The sequence below is a fragment of the Vanessa cardui genome, chromosome 18 (genome assembly GCF_905220365.1).
Source record: "Vanessa cardui chromosome 18, ilVanCard2.1, whole genome shotgun sequence".
Lineage (NCBI taxonomy): Eukaryota > Metazoa > Arthropoda > Insecta > Lepidoptera > Nymphalidae > Vanessa > Vanessa cardui.
In genome coordinates, this window is record NC_061140.1 from 9,425,767 (window position 1) to 9,442,906 (window position 17,140).

Sequence of the window (17,140 nt, forward strand, 5' to 3'; positions counted from 1 at the left end):
TTTCCGCAGCCGAAGACTCAAAAAGCTAATGTTTTGTTAAAATTCCTGTAACATCAGAGAAATAAAACAATGTCTCGTTAAACATCGGCGTGATTTTCTTTAGCAACTTCGTTGCTACAACACGATTCCCATTATGAAAACGTAATAACCGAATTTCGTATTCATGTTACATTACAATATTTCCTTTCCCCATCCGCATCTGAGCATTTCGTAAACTCCGTAAAAATCCACAACCCTTGGTGCCTTTATACTTTCTTATTTGAAATACTTTTGATCTTTCTTTTGATACTATGCGTTTATTTGATGCTCTTCAAACGGAATTGGAAACAAGTAATAAAACCGTCGCTAAGAAGTATTCGTGATGGTTTTATAATAGTATAATTCGTTTATCATATCGTTATTGTTTTGTTTGCTGTGCGATTTAAGGCCAAATAGAACGAATAAGGATTGTTAAATAATGTTGTAAGAACCTCGTAAATGAGTCATTTATTGTCTCTAGATTAAATTCCGAATGTTGTTATCAAAAAATTTAGATACTATAAAGATTTTTTATCTTACCTAAAGTAACTCACATGACATTATTAATAAAATCTGTTATCATCACGACATTTTCAAGTCATCTCAAGCAGAGTTCATTCAGGAGTTATATATTATGTGTCACTTATTACGTTCTAAGCTTTTGAGACATTGAAGAATGGCATACTTCATATATTTTACCATTTACAAACATTTCAAATAGAAAAAAACATAATATTAGAAAATCAAACTAAAAATAAAACGCGAAGCTTAACATAGTTAAGTTGATAACTGTAATCTATCTGATTTTATACTTCGAAATTTCTACCCAAGATAAAACTCAAAGTTCCGCCTAAAGTGTAAAGTGACGCCTCTTTTGAGTCTTATATAGCTAATTTAACCTCGATATATTTTTTATAAATAAATAATAACTCGCTCACACAATACTCTAAGACTTTTGTTAAGTTTCCAATACCCTAACTAAATGGAATAAACTCTAAACATGTTAACTATGTAACCATGATGTCATTCAGTATATCAAATGTTTAGAATACTTAAAAACCTAAGAAACGTGCAGATGAATCGTAATAAGATAAAATAAATACAGTAGACACTACTGGCGTATCGATCGCCCTCCGGAGATCATTTTGATAAACTAGTTTAAATTAACATCGAGTGCACCCACGCGTATCAAAACTCCGCTACAAACGACATCATTTAGCCAAATCGTTCTCTTTATATTTATGTTCGCCTGGTATCGAGTTAATAGATGCGATGGCGGCGCACAGATAAAATAAACCCAACATAAATAAAATATGTTTTTTTTATCTTGTCCAAGACACATAAATAAAATAAAAGCACTATTTTAATACATTCTCAATCTTGCCACTTTACTATTTCAAGAGATTAGATAGTCAACTGTACAAAGAGCGCATGTTATTTTATCAGATATTCAGGAGCTCAGAGCGACGGGAGATTAATCATAAAACATTTGAGTGGGGGTTTCACCGTAAATTGCTTGTTTATTCAATCCTCGATTACATTCAATAGATTTATGTTGTTTGTCAGCTTGATTGAAGTTATTCTTGGTTTGACTAACAAGATATATTAAGTTTTATTGTTAAAGACACCGTTAAATGTTGTAATATTTAAAAATTATATTCGTAAATGTATTATGTGTAGGTATATTCAAAAACGATTATAATAGAACGATTAATATTATTCTACTGAGCCAACTATTATGAATCCATCACACGTCAACCGCAATAAGAAGGAAATAATTGCAGCGAGTTCTATCACAGCACATTCGACGTTCGAACAAAAGCAATTTGTGTCCGCACGAAGTGGCTTTGTACGTGCGTAGCTTCGTAGGTGTTTATTAGCGACGATAGTTAGATGTGTATGTACAATGTACACGTATAGTGACGGTCCATGCCGGCATCTAACCGGGCCGTTTCGCCCCACGAGTCACGACCCTTTGAGGTCATTCGGTATCGCTTCGCTAATCTCAAATTCTCCGCAGTCGCTACACGTGTTCCTGCTGTATTACTGATAGCTACTAATTAATTATTAAGTCTTGAAACGTTTCAATTTCAAAAAATTATAAAGATGAGAAAAGTATGTTTCAGTTAGATCGTAATTTATGCCCGAAAAGTTGGAAACAAAGTAACATTTGGCGGAAATCCAACGTCACTTACATTTGAGTTTACTCGCATGACAAAATTAAGTTTGTTAAGATTTATTGTAACGAATCCGTAGTTCATGTTGGTTATTTTGTACTTTGTGTCATTAATTTAATATTATAAATTCGTCACGATAATCTCAATTAATGAATAATACTATTATATTAATGATGGTAGATTTGTCTAAACTACTGTAAGTATTGTTGGCGTTCATCCAGTAATATTATCATCGTAATCACACAGCACGCAAAGATCATTTAGGAACAAATTTGAATCAAATCAAAATTTCAAAATAAACCATGATGATGATGTGACAAACACACAAATTAATTTAGAAACAAGTTGGGATTTGATAATGATAACTTTATTTTATATAATAATTCTTTATAAATTCTTATTCACATTACTTTTTTACGAATCATTTCCTTTTATTGTCGTTTAGCAATCGCGGAGATCACAGATAAAATGAGTCAACAAGAAGCTCCAGCCGTTTTGATAAATATCCATTCGGCGTTTTTCCATTATTCGGAGGGAGACAAATGCCCCGTCGGTAGTTCGGCGTTACCGGCATCACGGCATTCCCTCATTAAAATGTCCCCGAGCGGCTGTCGTCCCTTCGCGAGTATTACGATACGAATGATACGATAATCGATTTTATTGCCAATCCCTATAAAATTAATAATAACTGAATACGTTACTTTTGTATAGCGTATGTCGCGCCGCGCACTTATTGTATGCCACGAGTATCAATTACGGTATTATTTCAATGTAAAATAAATACCTGAATGAGTGATTAATTTTGATTTCATTTCGAACACAATAGTAATTAAATCACATATAATTTAGTTATTGGCATAATATTTTCGATTAATACGAAGTAATATTTCAATAATTGGAATTAGAATTTAAATATTCCATATACGACTTTTTAGAACATATTTAAAACATAAATAACTTGTGATACCTTTTAAAATTGCTAAGAACCTATATTTTCTTTTTAATACTGCATAATCAAGCGGATAATAAGATAGGTGGCCATTGTTCAAGTAAGACATTATCTTCCTTACAGTTTAAACGTTCCACTTTAATGTACTCGTATAATAATGCAGCAGTTGAAAGCCAGCCGTGTTCTGAGCAAATTTGCTTTAAATCTGCCGCGTCTTTTCCATTTATGATAAAAATATGCCCCGTCAGTGCTTAGGGAAGCTCGAATTCAATAAATTGATCTCGAAAACAAATATAACATTTTTAAAGCTTAAACTAAAATCATATTTCGAGGCTAGAACGAAAATTATGTAACAATTCACTTCTGACGTTTACTTTCTGTGTCAGTTGCAAGTAAAAGTTTTCCCACAAACGTTAGAAACATACACGCTTATGAAATAGTGCCTATTTTCGAGTTGTCGACTACTCGTATTCATTTTCTAATCACGTGTAATACATGAGGCGTAATTGGTCGAGTAGAGTCATTTAATTTAAATCGAGGCCGTAATTAGTTCGTCATACATTGGAGCACGATGAGTGCGCAAACGTAGATTCCGAACGCTGCCAACATTGTTACATGTAACTAATTTGCAAACAAGCTATTACGGGGCTGCAGTCAAAAGCGGCAATAGAATTAAAATACTATTACGCCAATACAAAGTTGATTGAGTCGGCGAGGGGTGCGCGGTTGGCGCGTAGTGTGCCGGCAGCCGCCAGCCGCTTGCTCTGCTCGTGTAATTTGATTTGGAGTGGCGCGCGGGGAGGGGGGCGCTGGGATCGATAAAGCGCGGGGGGCCGGAGGGACGCGGCACCGAGGACCGAGGGAGCCGGGGGGCCAACCACCATGCGCGTGTTGTTATGGAAACCGTAGCTACCATCGCTTCCAGATTTTGTCCCAGTAAATTAAACAAAGGATATCGTTTCAGGTCCGACTTTGCGGTTCCCGTTCGGGTGACAATTGTTATCGAGGAAATCGGATGGAGCGATAACAATAAGTTAAATAACGTCACACGAATCTTGATTAATCGAAGGAACGCTTTGTCTTGCGTTTAATTTACTTAAGTGGTAATAAACATTTAATCTTAGTAGAGATTTTGCCGCGGTGTCGGTAAAGAAGGATGGAACGTAATATTAGTGGAATATGCCGGTGAAATTTCAGACACAAAGGCCTACGCGTTCCTTTGGCGATGTGGTTCAGTGAACAGCTTTGCTCGTATTAAACCCATCTATTGTGTATCCAGATTGAATATTAAACAATTGATTAGATATTGCTTTTATACTTCCTAAGATTATGTAACTGAATATCTATAATATTAATACTATTATTAATTAATAGAGAATAATCCATTACTTGCGCTATTATATGTCCAAATTTAAGAAATCGCTTTAAAATTCACAAACAAAAAACATTCATCCCTTTTAGGAGAAATTCGCACATTTATTAAAGCATTTTTAGCATAAAAATAACCTTTTGAACGATATTTATGTTCCCCTATTTTTATGATAAATAAGTACAATAACTTACGGCTTTCACGTATAATTATAGACACAAGCGGCCCCGTGAACATGAAATATAAATAAACTTAATAGGATTCCAATTTTTTTCTCATAGATTTACGTCCCATTAATAATCATCTATACTGTTATAAATGCGAAAGTCTCGTCCTGCTGATCTTTCACAAAACTAAATGTGATTAAATTTGTGAAAATTGTATGAAGCACACTTGAATCTCAAGGAAGGAAATAGTGGCTTATAAATCTGGCAAACAACTCTTTTAAACGCGAACGAATTCGCAGGACAATAATAACATTTTATTTGTAACCATGGGTTAAAAAAGCTTCATGGCTATTTTATAACCATAAGTTGTAATAAAGTGAAATAGAGGCACGATCGTCATATTTATTTCATACTGTAACACTTCTGTACTGACAAACATTGTAACTTCAAAGCTTCGAACGTTGACATTTAAGCGTTTCCCGTTAATCTCATTCATCTTAACGCAGAATCTTACACATTTACATCTATTCTAGTGAAATTTAAGCAAAAACCTATCAAATAGGATCAAAAGACTAGAGAAAGATTAATATAAGTGAAGATTAGTGAATCAGTCAGACAGTCATATAATCACTATCTTAATAGTAAATATTTAAGTAATTATACTCTTACATTTTAATCAAATGTAAGTTTTACTCTTTGTAAAGTATCAAACCCATATTCAAATAGACTACTTAGTTAATATTTATATATCGTTATAGGCATACTATTTATAACCTAATAGGTGTATGAGCTTCTTTTTGTAACATTAACTTAATAAAGAAAAACGTGAATGAATGAACTTATACTATAACAAAAATTCATGTCATTTGATAAGTTGAGCATTTCTCGAAATACTAACGTAAGTCCTAAGTGATACTAGTTTATCTTAAATTGCTAGTTTATGTGTGAACGCTAGTAGGCAAAATATAAATAATAATGAATAAGATAAAATATGATTATCTTGACCTCTCTGTTGAGGTCAACATATTAATTAAATTACAAAGTAACATAACTGATTAAATATTTAGTTTCCTTAAATTACGCTTTCGTAATTTTGTATTTTTTATTAATTAATTGTTCAAATATTAGTGGAACTTATTTTGTATGTTCGTATTATATAATCATGGAAGTTTTTTTTATAAAAACATGTCAAAAGCCACAGGTTATTATTATATAACACGTAATTTTAGTATACGAAATAAATGACACTTCTAACTAATAATAAGATTATTTTCTTCTAATAATATAATTATAATACTTAAAATATATTGGTTTAAGATTCAAGGTGAATAACAAATAATATGAATTATAGACGTGACGAACTGTTTGAATATTACATCTCGATGGCAAAATAATAGATGGAAACATTGCCGGCGCAATTCGTCGCCGGTGGCTTCAATCAATAAGACTACACAGTCAGTTTTATGTCTCGGAGAACCGTTATTATCTTGTTAAGCGATACGTGAAGTGCCGTTTGTGTGTTGCGTCACTTGCGACATGTCACGGGCCACGGCTGTCAAATCAATTTCTTATTTTAATTATCAACTCTTGAATTATATGCGTTGTTTATTTGCATACAGTATAAAAAATACAAATAATAACGTGTGACTAATACCTTGCGCCTTTCGTTGTTTATTTACAAGTAATTAAAACAAAGTAATGGAAGAAATAATAATTAAATGATGTTTAAATTACAACATAAATTAGTTTGCTCAGTGCCGTGAACCAAAGTACTAATGAGTACGTCGCGTTTCAAGTCAACATGTACCAAACACGCCTGAGGCTCACGTTGTACAATTGAATAGGCTCATTTAAATCGCCTAGACCGAAGATAAGCAGACATGAAAGGGCGGGCGATGATGCTAATACACTGAACTTAACCTGGCCGCCGGCACCTTGCGGCGTCCCGCCAAACTGGTTCTACCGACCTTCTCACCGTCTCGCTCCTACGTACTCATGCCACCCTGGTCCCTCTGATCGAAACGTTCGATTGATTATTTTCTATATGATCGAGGAATGCATATTACCGATTGAGCAGCCAGACTTCTCATGGAATGGAAAATATTTTTGTTCAAGTCAAAGTCACTTAAGCACATTTTTTACGAAGGCACGTCTAGTATGCCCGTGTTAAAAATAGTGTTTGGATAAATCACATGATATAGTTTTAATAAAAATTTCAAAATCCGGTTTTAAAGATTATTTAATTATCAGCATATCTATTTTGTTTTTATATTCCCATTTCATATTTAAATAGATCAATGTGAAAGTTTAATACGCTACACGGAAAAAAAGTGTTGACGGTTTTAAGTCACGACACAAAGTTCTAAAACGAATCACAAATTACAACACACGTTTGAAGTTAAAACTTTCTTTTAGAGCTCGTGTTAGTGTCACAGTCGTTTGAACAATACAATATTTTCTATTTGTTTGGAGAAGCAACGGGTTTATTTGTTCTATTATTCTTCACAAATGTTTTTAGTTTCTATATCGGTCTCGAAATGATCGGGTCGTAGTCGATTTATATCCGCATTGTATGCGATAAGTGGGCGTATTATCGGTCCGATCGAGCCCTAAGCCCTCGCTGTGCAGGTTTTCAAATGGACTCAGATAGGTACTTGTACTTACTACTTATATTACACACGAAACATTTATGGCATAACTTCATAACCATTAGAGCTAAACTAATCGTTAAAAATTAAGTAAGTTAGGATGTTTTTTACCCTGAAATTTACTTTTAGCTTATGTAGTAGAAAATTGACAAGTAGTATGTATACAACATGTCAACGACATCGATAGAGTACGTTATAATAATGCGTATAATTCGTAAAACCTTTAATATTTAAATTTTGGAAAAGACGACAATTCGTATGGTAATGAAACAGGGCTTCGCTTTAAATGGAAGGGTTGTTCGAGAATGGCGACGGTAATCCCGTGAACGCTGTAATTGGCCTTAATCAAGCGAGATGGCGTGCGGCCTGGGGCAATGTCGCTTCTATTGAAACTATTAGTAATCTTTATTGCTTGAATAATTTCATTGTGAATCCGCTGGAATCTAAATTATAATAATCAGATTGAAATCAAACTCCAGTTGTTAACTTAACTAAACTAATTTGGATAATTATATTTCTGTTATAAAATCCATCTCAAAAATATATATTCAATGTATAAATTATATGTTTCACACAAAACGGTAATTACGTTTAAAGTTTAATGTTCTACATTTAAATGTTTATAACACTTAAATGTCAAATGAGCACAGTGGTACATCTCATTTCAAAAGCAGTTATTTACGACGTCCCTTACAGCTTTATTCAAGCAAAGATAATGATTGCCTTTGGTGAGAACAAAGTGCCACTGCCGAAACTTATAAGATTCAACGAGTCGCTTGAATGCGTTATGTCAGGGTCGTCAGGCAGCTAATGCGCCTGAGAAAGTTAGAGATAGGGAAACAAATGAGAGAGCTCTTATCTACGCATTACCGCGAACAGTGATTTACGAGACGGCTACCTACTCCACACATGCTCGACGGATACCGGTTCCGTGGAGCGAAAAGACAAACCTGCTTGTGAAACAGACGTGAATTGAGTGTTAAACATGCGAGTCGAGACGTTGCATAAATGGATCGACATAAACAAGATTCGACTGATGGATGTCAAGCGAAATGTACCGCACGGCCGTGATTGACCAACTCGAATACCCAAACGATAAATTGCTTTGACAAATAACATTCGGAAACGTGTAACTAATCCGAATCGATTTACATAATTATAATTAAATTAAATCGTTTAAAAACCGAAAATATTGAATCACTAATAACGAGAAATAGACAAGAGTTTACGAAATACCTTCTGAGAAGTTTTATTGTTATTTGGCCAGGTAAGTATTTTGGGGAAAAAACAAAAACGATTTATTATCTTGACTCATGGATTCCACTAAGGGTACAGAATTTTAGGTTACGTATTGTTTATTTAATGATGGACAAAATGTAGGTATTTTAATATTACGAGGTCAAATACAATTTAGAGATTTATTAGACATGTATATTCAATTTTTACCGAATATTGTTACGATAAATTTAGCGTTATTTAAAATAGAATTAACAAAAATACATAAGAGTTAATTCCGTTTCAGTTTTAAATTAATATTTATAGAAGTATCGTATATGTTTCGACACAGATATCATTGTTGATATGCATTCAAAAATTGTTTATACTAATAATCTAAATACTATTTTTAGATTTTTAGACAGACATTTAGGTAGTATTTATACATTAAAATTTGAAGTATCGAATAAATCGATTGTTAATAATAATGAGACAAATAAACGACACTATAAATAATAACAATATTAAGGGATAAAGATAGCTCTAGTAATCATCCTACGACTTGTTATTATTATTGATAAAACAGACTGTTCGATGAATAATAAATACACCTTAATTTGAACTAAAATTATAAATTAATCGTCCATTTCATTGAAGACACTTTTGGAACGTTCTGCAGTAATAACGCTAGCACGAACGTCTCATTGAAAATTTGAAGTTACCCGTGGGCTGTGATTAAATGGAGCCCCATTACATTAGCATAGCGTTTAGTTGGAGAACACGTCTTGGAGTCGAGTATTCAATGCGGCGCGCCGCGGGCAGACGGCAAATTGCCAGTGGGCGGCGGCGTGATCCCGCGACCCCTCGGATAAATATTCCATCTATTGCGCTTGTATACCTCCCACCGACTAAAACATTTCAATGTCAAGAGAAACTTAATAAACAACACAAAAAGCTTTGCAAAAAGAAAATAATGAAAAGTCTTTGAATCGAAATTAAAATTAATCCACCCGGAAAACAGAAGGATATGAAAACTTCAACAAAAGAGACAAAAGAAAGAATTCAAAAAGGAATCGGACGGACTGAGAGCAAAAAGAAAAACGGTTTTGTAAGAGAACAGAACGCCCTCGCTCGGCGGATGGCGGCCGGGGCACCGAGTGTACCAGGCGCGCATACCGCGGGTGGAGTGTTCAATTAAACCGCGCCGAGATCTAATCAAGTGTGATTTTAATAGAGTGCTGCTGATCGAGCAGGCGGTTGCCCGAGGACTGTCAGGCGAACAGATAACGGCGTAGTACAAGAAATTAACGATTTTTTTTATAATATCGTGACTAAATCGTAATGAAGTCCGTTACAAGGTTATCAATCATTTCAATGTTTAGTATAGCAAATCAATGTATATGCTGAAATATTTCGTAAGAATATTTTATTTACTTCTGTAAAATAAAACATATTGCAGTAGTACATATAATAAACGAATTTAGTAACTCGATATATCATATTTACACGTTTTCCATATTTGAATAAATTACTCATATTATTATCAAGCTATAAAATCATCAATTTATAAACACTTCAATAAACATTTAAAACTATTGAATCGAATAAAGACATGACAAGGCGTTCGTTGTATCGATAAGATGGCCGGCAATAAGTGCGCTGTAACGTCAATAACCCATTCCATGCAGGGAATAGCAATCGTTTGTGCACAAAGCCAGCGTATCGGTTTCGAGCCCGCCCGCAGCGCCCCCCGCGGCGCGCAACGAAAAAACTTTAACAAATGCGAAGGGATTGAAGCCATCGTGTCATCACTCGATGCACCGACACGTTCTAATGTTTCTCTCTTGCCTAACCATTACCGTTAATTGACTTCATATTGCATTTAGCCGTCTAGTGTGCCATTTAATATAAGGCAACATTATCTTATTATAGCCATCTCTAATTATACGTTGCCCAGTCTTGTAAAAAGATCACATAAATTAAACCCTATCTGTTTAAGCATTAATAGTAATTCACTAAAGGTGATGAAACACATAACAAATACATTCAAAACAAAAAAAATCGATTTTTTATAACAGCAATATTTCCTTGTATAATCGAAGTTAATTAGTGTTTTTAAGTCTCAAAGTAGCAAACAATGACTTAATTACCTTATAATCTACGCTTCGTTTGTATTCTCACATTAAAGCACACGAATCAACAGACGTGTAGAAAGTTCAAGTGGCGCCCGAGGCGGGTTCTAGTCGTAGGTGCTGGCATAGAAATACTTAATCAATTTCATACTTTAAATGCAGGCGAACGCCTCGAGTGATTGCTATCATAATCAGGCATTAGGCACGGCTAAGGCTCACTGTCCAGCGGAAACCTTCACATCGACACCTTATTACTTTGTTACTTAGTTGTGGTTACTTATAAATTGACACGCGCTGGGATTTACGTGAAGACAATATTAATTTAAATAGCTGTGATTGATGAAATTAAGAAACTAGTATAAGGGATACCAAGTCGAGATGTCGTGGCTTTTTATAAGTAATTTCATAATGGCAATAGAATTAGACAGGCAAACCTATCAATAAATATTACAAAACAAAGTCCCCCGACCGCGTCTGTGTGTATGTAAAAAATAGTAAAGTAATAGCAAATAGTTAAAAAAAATAATAATAATAACTTATGTCCACCAGTGCGAAGCTGGGACCATTCTCTAGTTTTTTTATAATATCAATATATTTATTTTATAATATTGTGCCGAGTCTGAGTCTCATTGACGATGTATATTAAAAATTATGTAAAAGAGATCCGTTGTTGCCAAAAACGGTTTGCCAAATACGAAAAACTAAATAATAATTTAAAGAAAATACTTTTATAAATAGCAATAATAATATATAATTAACCTTGTAAAAATATTTTACGAGATATCCTCGATTAACAGAACATAATTGCGCCAATATTTGAAAAGAGAACTCGTTTAAATTTTTACTTTAAATATTTGTTAGTGGACAGTCAGCACAACAGCTTGTCTGTTGAATATGGCTGTATGCAGAATCCGGTTCCCCGACTTGTCTTACCATTACATTTGCGAACATAATATAAACGATTTGTCAAATTAACATTATCCTATATTAAGATATTTTTTTTATCCAAGCAATGTTACTGGCAAGTATTTGTGATGGTCATAAATTATGAATTTTTATGGCAATGGAATTTGTGTCGCGGTTGTATGACAAATATTTATTTTCAAATATAATATGTAGGTATATACGCAATTCGTCAATTTCAACAGTAGTTTGCGTGTTTATTTGTTGTTGTCTAAGAATTGTAAAAACAAAAATTATAACTATTTATGTTCTATGTTGTTGCCAAGACTTTGTTTCACGTTTGTCGGATATTAACATACAGTTTGTGACTGAATATTCTTAAATTGACAGTTTTTTTTTTTATATAAACTAGAACTGGATTATTACCACAGCCGATTGAAATTGATGATACTGCCTAAGATAAAGCGCGCTTGCCTAGAAGATGCCTATTCACTCTATACATAATTAAGCAAAAACTTTAAAGTATTTTTTGTTACCTATTAACAAATTCTTCTTCGTATTCAATTATGTTTGAATAACAATATAAGTATACATTTTAAAGAAACGTTGTAGAAAACAAACCATGAACGTTACTATTTAATGATACTTGTTTATCGATAATAGATAAAGTACCTATTATTCGTACCATTTGTTATCTGCATTAATATCAAAATGAAATAGACATATTAATGCAAGTTTTCCTAACATATTTAAAGAATTAACTCACGTAATATAATCATATATTTATTTTAATTTGGCTTTTATTTGTGCGAAGAGTTTTGGCGAATGCCACGTGCGAATATAATCATATAATAATAAGGTCAAACTATAGTGTCATCACTTAACCAGAGACAATTTATATAGTACGTCGTTGCATAAAGCATTCAACCAAATTTTGTTTAGAATTGAATAATCTGTGGAAAAAATTATTCCGCGATAATTTAGTCTCACGCTATTCATAAAACGAATTCATGCGTCTATAAATTTTAGTTATATTGTACTTTCAAGGCAATATAAATGTAACGAGAGTAACATCTTGTTATGACTCCATCCATAGAGCATTATGTTTTTTATTTCTCGTTATCTTGCGTAATGTACCTTCATAGAAACGATTCAAGTGTTTATCGTATATTTTTGTCTTAAGACTCATATGTATTTCAACAAGCCGTAGGTAATCTTCTTATCAATTACAAGAGCCATTGAATTCGACAGCCATGTTTAAGATCCTCGACGCCCTCGACGAATAAATCTTTTTAGGAACGACGCCTTAATGTTTTCTGAAGATTCGGTACGGTGTTGAGAGTTATCTTATAATATTCTCGAGTTTCTTTTACTGACAACTTTACTTATTTTTGATTGAAGCTGAAATGATTGATGAATTTAACATTTCTATTTTATTTGGTTATAATTTTTTTTATAATATTTCTATATGAATTAAAGTAGGTACATACAGTTTGGATTTAAAACTGTATAAGAGATTACGTTATACGAGATAGTCATCTAATAAAAACATTATTTCTGGATGATGTGAAATATAGCATTTCTAATTTCTGATTCTTTATATATATATTCTTATTTAAACTATTTTTTTGTTTAATTTCTTTTTTTGGTTTAATTTCTTACTTTTTTGTATTTTCCGGATTAATGAATAATAAAAATAAATAAATATTGATACAAAACAAAATCTTAATGAAATACGAATTTTTAACCATTTCAATATATTAAATAAAAAATTGAAACCAATGATAAATTATTATAGCTCATATTTTTTATAAAATATGAATTTAAAAATAAATAAAAACGGTTATATATTATAATGTAATTATTAAAAGTATTTCGACCACGTCGTGTTCATTAACCGACATGTACACCGCATGATTTTGTAATTACAGACTATATTTAATAAATCCGTAATAAGATCGCGTCTGCGTATATGATATATGTTTTCAAAAGATTAATCGTTGTAAAATAACACGTACGGAGGTCAGAACACGTTTGATATATTGTCTGTCAGTGTGTATGCACTCAAGAGATGATCGCTAGTCTACGTGACATTGATGTTATAATCCATTTTGACACAAAAAGTTACACATTCGCCATATTTAACAAAATAACATATTCTCAAAATTCCATTTAAGAAAAACATCAATCAAATTACCTTAGCAACAGTTTCAATACTTGCAAATACATTGAGTATAATTAGCTAACAAAAACACTAATTATAATAAATATTCCACTTTTGAAACCAAAGACATTTGTTCGTAAAGTAAAAGTGCTTATCATATAGCAGTTTGTTTTTAATTCTGTATTTGATGACATGACAGATCAAATGACACACTTATAATAAAGACTATACTTTATACAAGAAATAAAGCTACTCAGCATTCTTATATTGTGGGTGATAGTTTAATGTATGCTCGTAAAACAGAATTGTCTAAAATTGTGACGTAATGACAAATTTACAAAAATAAATGTCTTATCATCCTTTCGTGGGACAATGAGTAGCATTTAACAACACTGTTCATAGAAACAATTAAACGTTTTCAGATTCGTGTTACTATAAAACTATCGTCTTTTTAGATAATCTGTGACGAAAGTTTGAAAACTTATGTTTACAATAAATATTTTTGACTTTTGATAATAATACGCTTCGGAAAGGAGACGGTCGCCTACAGATAACGAATCAAAGTACATTTAAATACTATTCCAGAAAAATATTGGTATATACGCCGGATTTCTCAGTATTTAATGATTGACGATTTAAAAACGCTTCATTGTAAAGTTTATTTAAATAAATTTGTTTTGATTTGATTTCATTCCATAGAAGATTATTTGTGCTTGTTGTGAAACCATATCAGTGGATATTTATGGTGTAATGTATATTATTCACGTATTTATTAAGAGGAAGACACACAAACAAATTAATGTTCCACTTGAGGGTAAGTGGTCACCTCCGCTCATAGACATTAGCACTGTAAAAAGAATATACCATTCCTTACACTGTTAATGCGCCGCCAACCTCGGAATTTAAGACATCCGTTGTGCTTTTAAGTATTTTACCCTGGCTCAGTTACCCTGTTTGGCGGTAGAAAAACTAAAAAAATAACTGGCACTTACAATTTGTTAAATCTCTATATTCAGTAAATCCTTTGGTGGATGAGAGAAGTCCACGTGAAACGAAATATAACATAACAATATTTTGTTATTTTATATTTGGTTTATGTTTGGTTAACTTATGTTAAATTGATATTTGGTGTTTAGCGTTTACTTGTACGCGAACGAGTTGATACTGGAAACCAAGTGTTTATAGTTTTGATGGTTCATGGCCGACTTGGTTTTATACATTATATTTCTTATATTATGGCTCTAAATAACAGATTTGTCAATCCATTCATCATGAAATCAGAAACTTATTTACATTTTTTTTTTAACTAAGAATCCTGATAAACAACAAATACATTAAACCCCATGCGTATTATATTTCCAGAATCATAAGTGTCACATGAAGGGTTTCTATTAGCCGTATTTTGAAAGTGACCGGTCTTCATAAAGAATTTCTGTAGGTACTTATCGCTCTTTAAGCCCCTTAAGCTATTGAAGCAAAACAGGCAACAGACCAGAAGAGAAATTAACCCTAATCAACAGCTATTTAATTTTTTTTTAAACGATTTTGAAGGTTAAAGTAATGATCAAAGATTGTAAGTCGATAATTATAATGATTAATCAGAATGCCTTTTCAAATTTACAACGGTTTATTTTAAGTACAAGCATAAATGTAGAAGAAACAAGTGCCAAGCCAAAGTCGTTTCTGTTTCTTTTGTTCATTTATGTAATGAAGCTTTTCCGTTTTCCTTTGAATAAAATCTACCGTCGGCGCGGTTAGCTTGCGTTCTGGCAAGAAGTAGCGACTATATCCATTATGAAGTTAATGATTATTCAAATAAGCTCGTAAAATTAATAAGGTATCTATTACAGCGCGGCATAAAGCACAATAAGTGTCGCATTACGTAGGCGGTGGAGAAATTAGTAGCGAGAACCCCTCTAATATTCTTATTGCGATCATACTTGATTCTTGAAATGTAACAGCGAACGCTCGTTTCCGATCAATTAAATTTTAAGCATAATGTTTAATTACAAGACATTATTATGTTGCTGTATAGAACAAAGCCATTATATAGGACTGCAGTTATAAGAGTAAAATGTTTTCCAATTAAAACTCAATGCATCACCGTTTTAAATTATAACTTTTTATAACAAAAAGCAAGTTACATTACAGTGAAGTATATTATAGCTATCAACACGTGAAACAAACGAGTGACAGAATTAAATGAATGTAAGGCATTTGTGTGTCGGCTCACAGGCTTTGCCTTATCGGCTCCCTTGTCGTCTAAATGGGAAGGCAAACAGTCCACTGCTTGTTGACACGGTGCGATTCAACCGCTTTATATATATTTCGAGCGCGGCGGCCACCAGAGTCATTATCCCATTAGGAAAGGCATTACTCACTTTCAATGTGAAGCTATTAGACGATGCCGATGCTCGCAGCACGCCGCTATATACTAATATCAACTTGCATAACAAGGATGAGATAAAACACAACATTAAAGGTATAACTGAACTGAAATCCATAAAAGCTTTTGAAGTGCGGAGCGATGCCTCCCCGCCCTCCCCTAATCCCCACATGCACCGGTTGCGTGCGACGTTTACATGATTCCTCGGAGTCGGATCCATTTACTACACACCATTATACAAAGAGCGCTCACCTCAAGCTGCACCGGTCTCTTCCATACCGCCAAAACAATCCTCGGCTTTGTTTCGATATGCGATCAATACGCACCCACCGACCCTCTACACCGTAAAAGCAAAGTAATTTACTTTTAATCACCATTCAACACATAAATGAACACGGCCGACCCGTTTCACTATATTAGTCGCTTCAAACTTCACATAAACACGTACAGTACACCTCACTATCGACAGTCAATCCTTGGGGCCATGTAATCAAATCCATAGTAGGTATAAACAAATAACACTGGTGATTTCACGGTGGAACACAAGTTTAGCGTATCGCACGTCAGCGCCGCATCGAGTCGGCGGACGATCGCGGAACTCACCTAATGCGAGGAACGCTACGTGTCCCCCGGCCGCGAGGCCCTGTTTGACATGAGAGCGAATGAGATACCCTATACGTTGTGTATAATGTTGAAGAAGGATAAAAGATTCTTTGGCTCTGCACAAAAATGTGAGAAGGGCGCATACTAATTACGACCAGTGGCGTCGCTTGTCAATGCTATCGCAGATTTATCCGCGGTCTTGTGATAATGAGTCTAGTATTAATATCATTAAAGGAGAAGTCCATTCATTATAATAGAATATCCGACAATTACGCGCACAATTAAGGTCATTGACCTAACCGCTGTTGCAAATTAACAATTCTTGTTATAATTGTGTCATTAGTAGGCAAATAATTCATTTTTTAATATTCTATTTTTCTTCATAATTTATTTGACAATCATGTAATTG

The 17,140-nt window shown here is 33.4% G+C and overlaps 1 protein-coding gene across 2 annotated transcripts in view; it reads right to left on the reverse strand.

Moving 5' to 3' along the window:
• Positions 1–16,728, reverse strand: part of LOC124537624 (zinc finger protein 608-like) — a 90,927-nt gene extending 74,199 nt beyond the window's left edge. The window contains exon 1 of one of the 2 annotated variants that reach the window (XM_047114513.1): positions 16,381–16,728. The gene's annotated coding sequence lies outside the window, so the exon portion shown is untranslated. Of the gene's footprint in view, positions 1–16,123; positions 16,205–16,380 lie in introns of those variants that run through there. The other variant, XM_047114514.1, reaches the window with a different exon arrangement.
• Between the last annotated feature and the right edge of the window lie 412 nt (positions 16,729–17,140).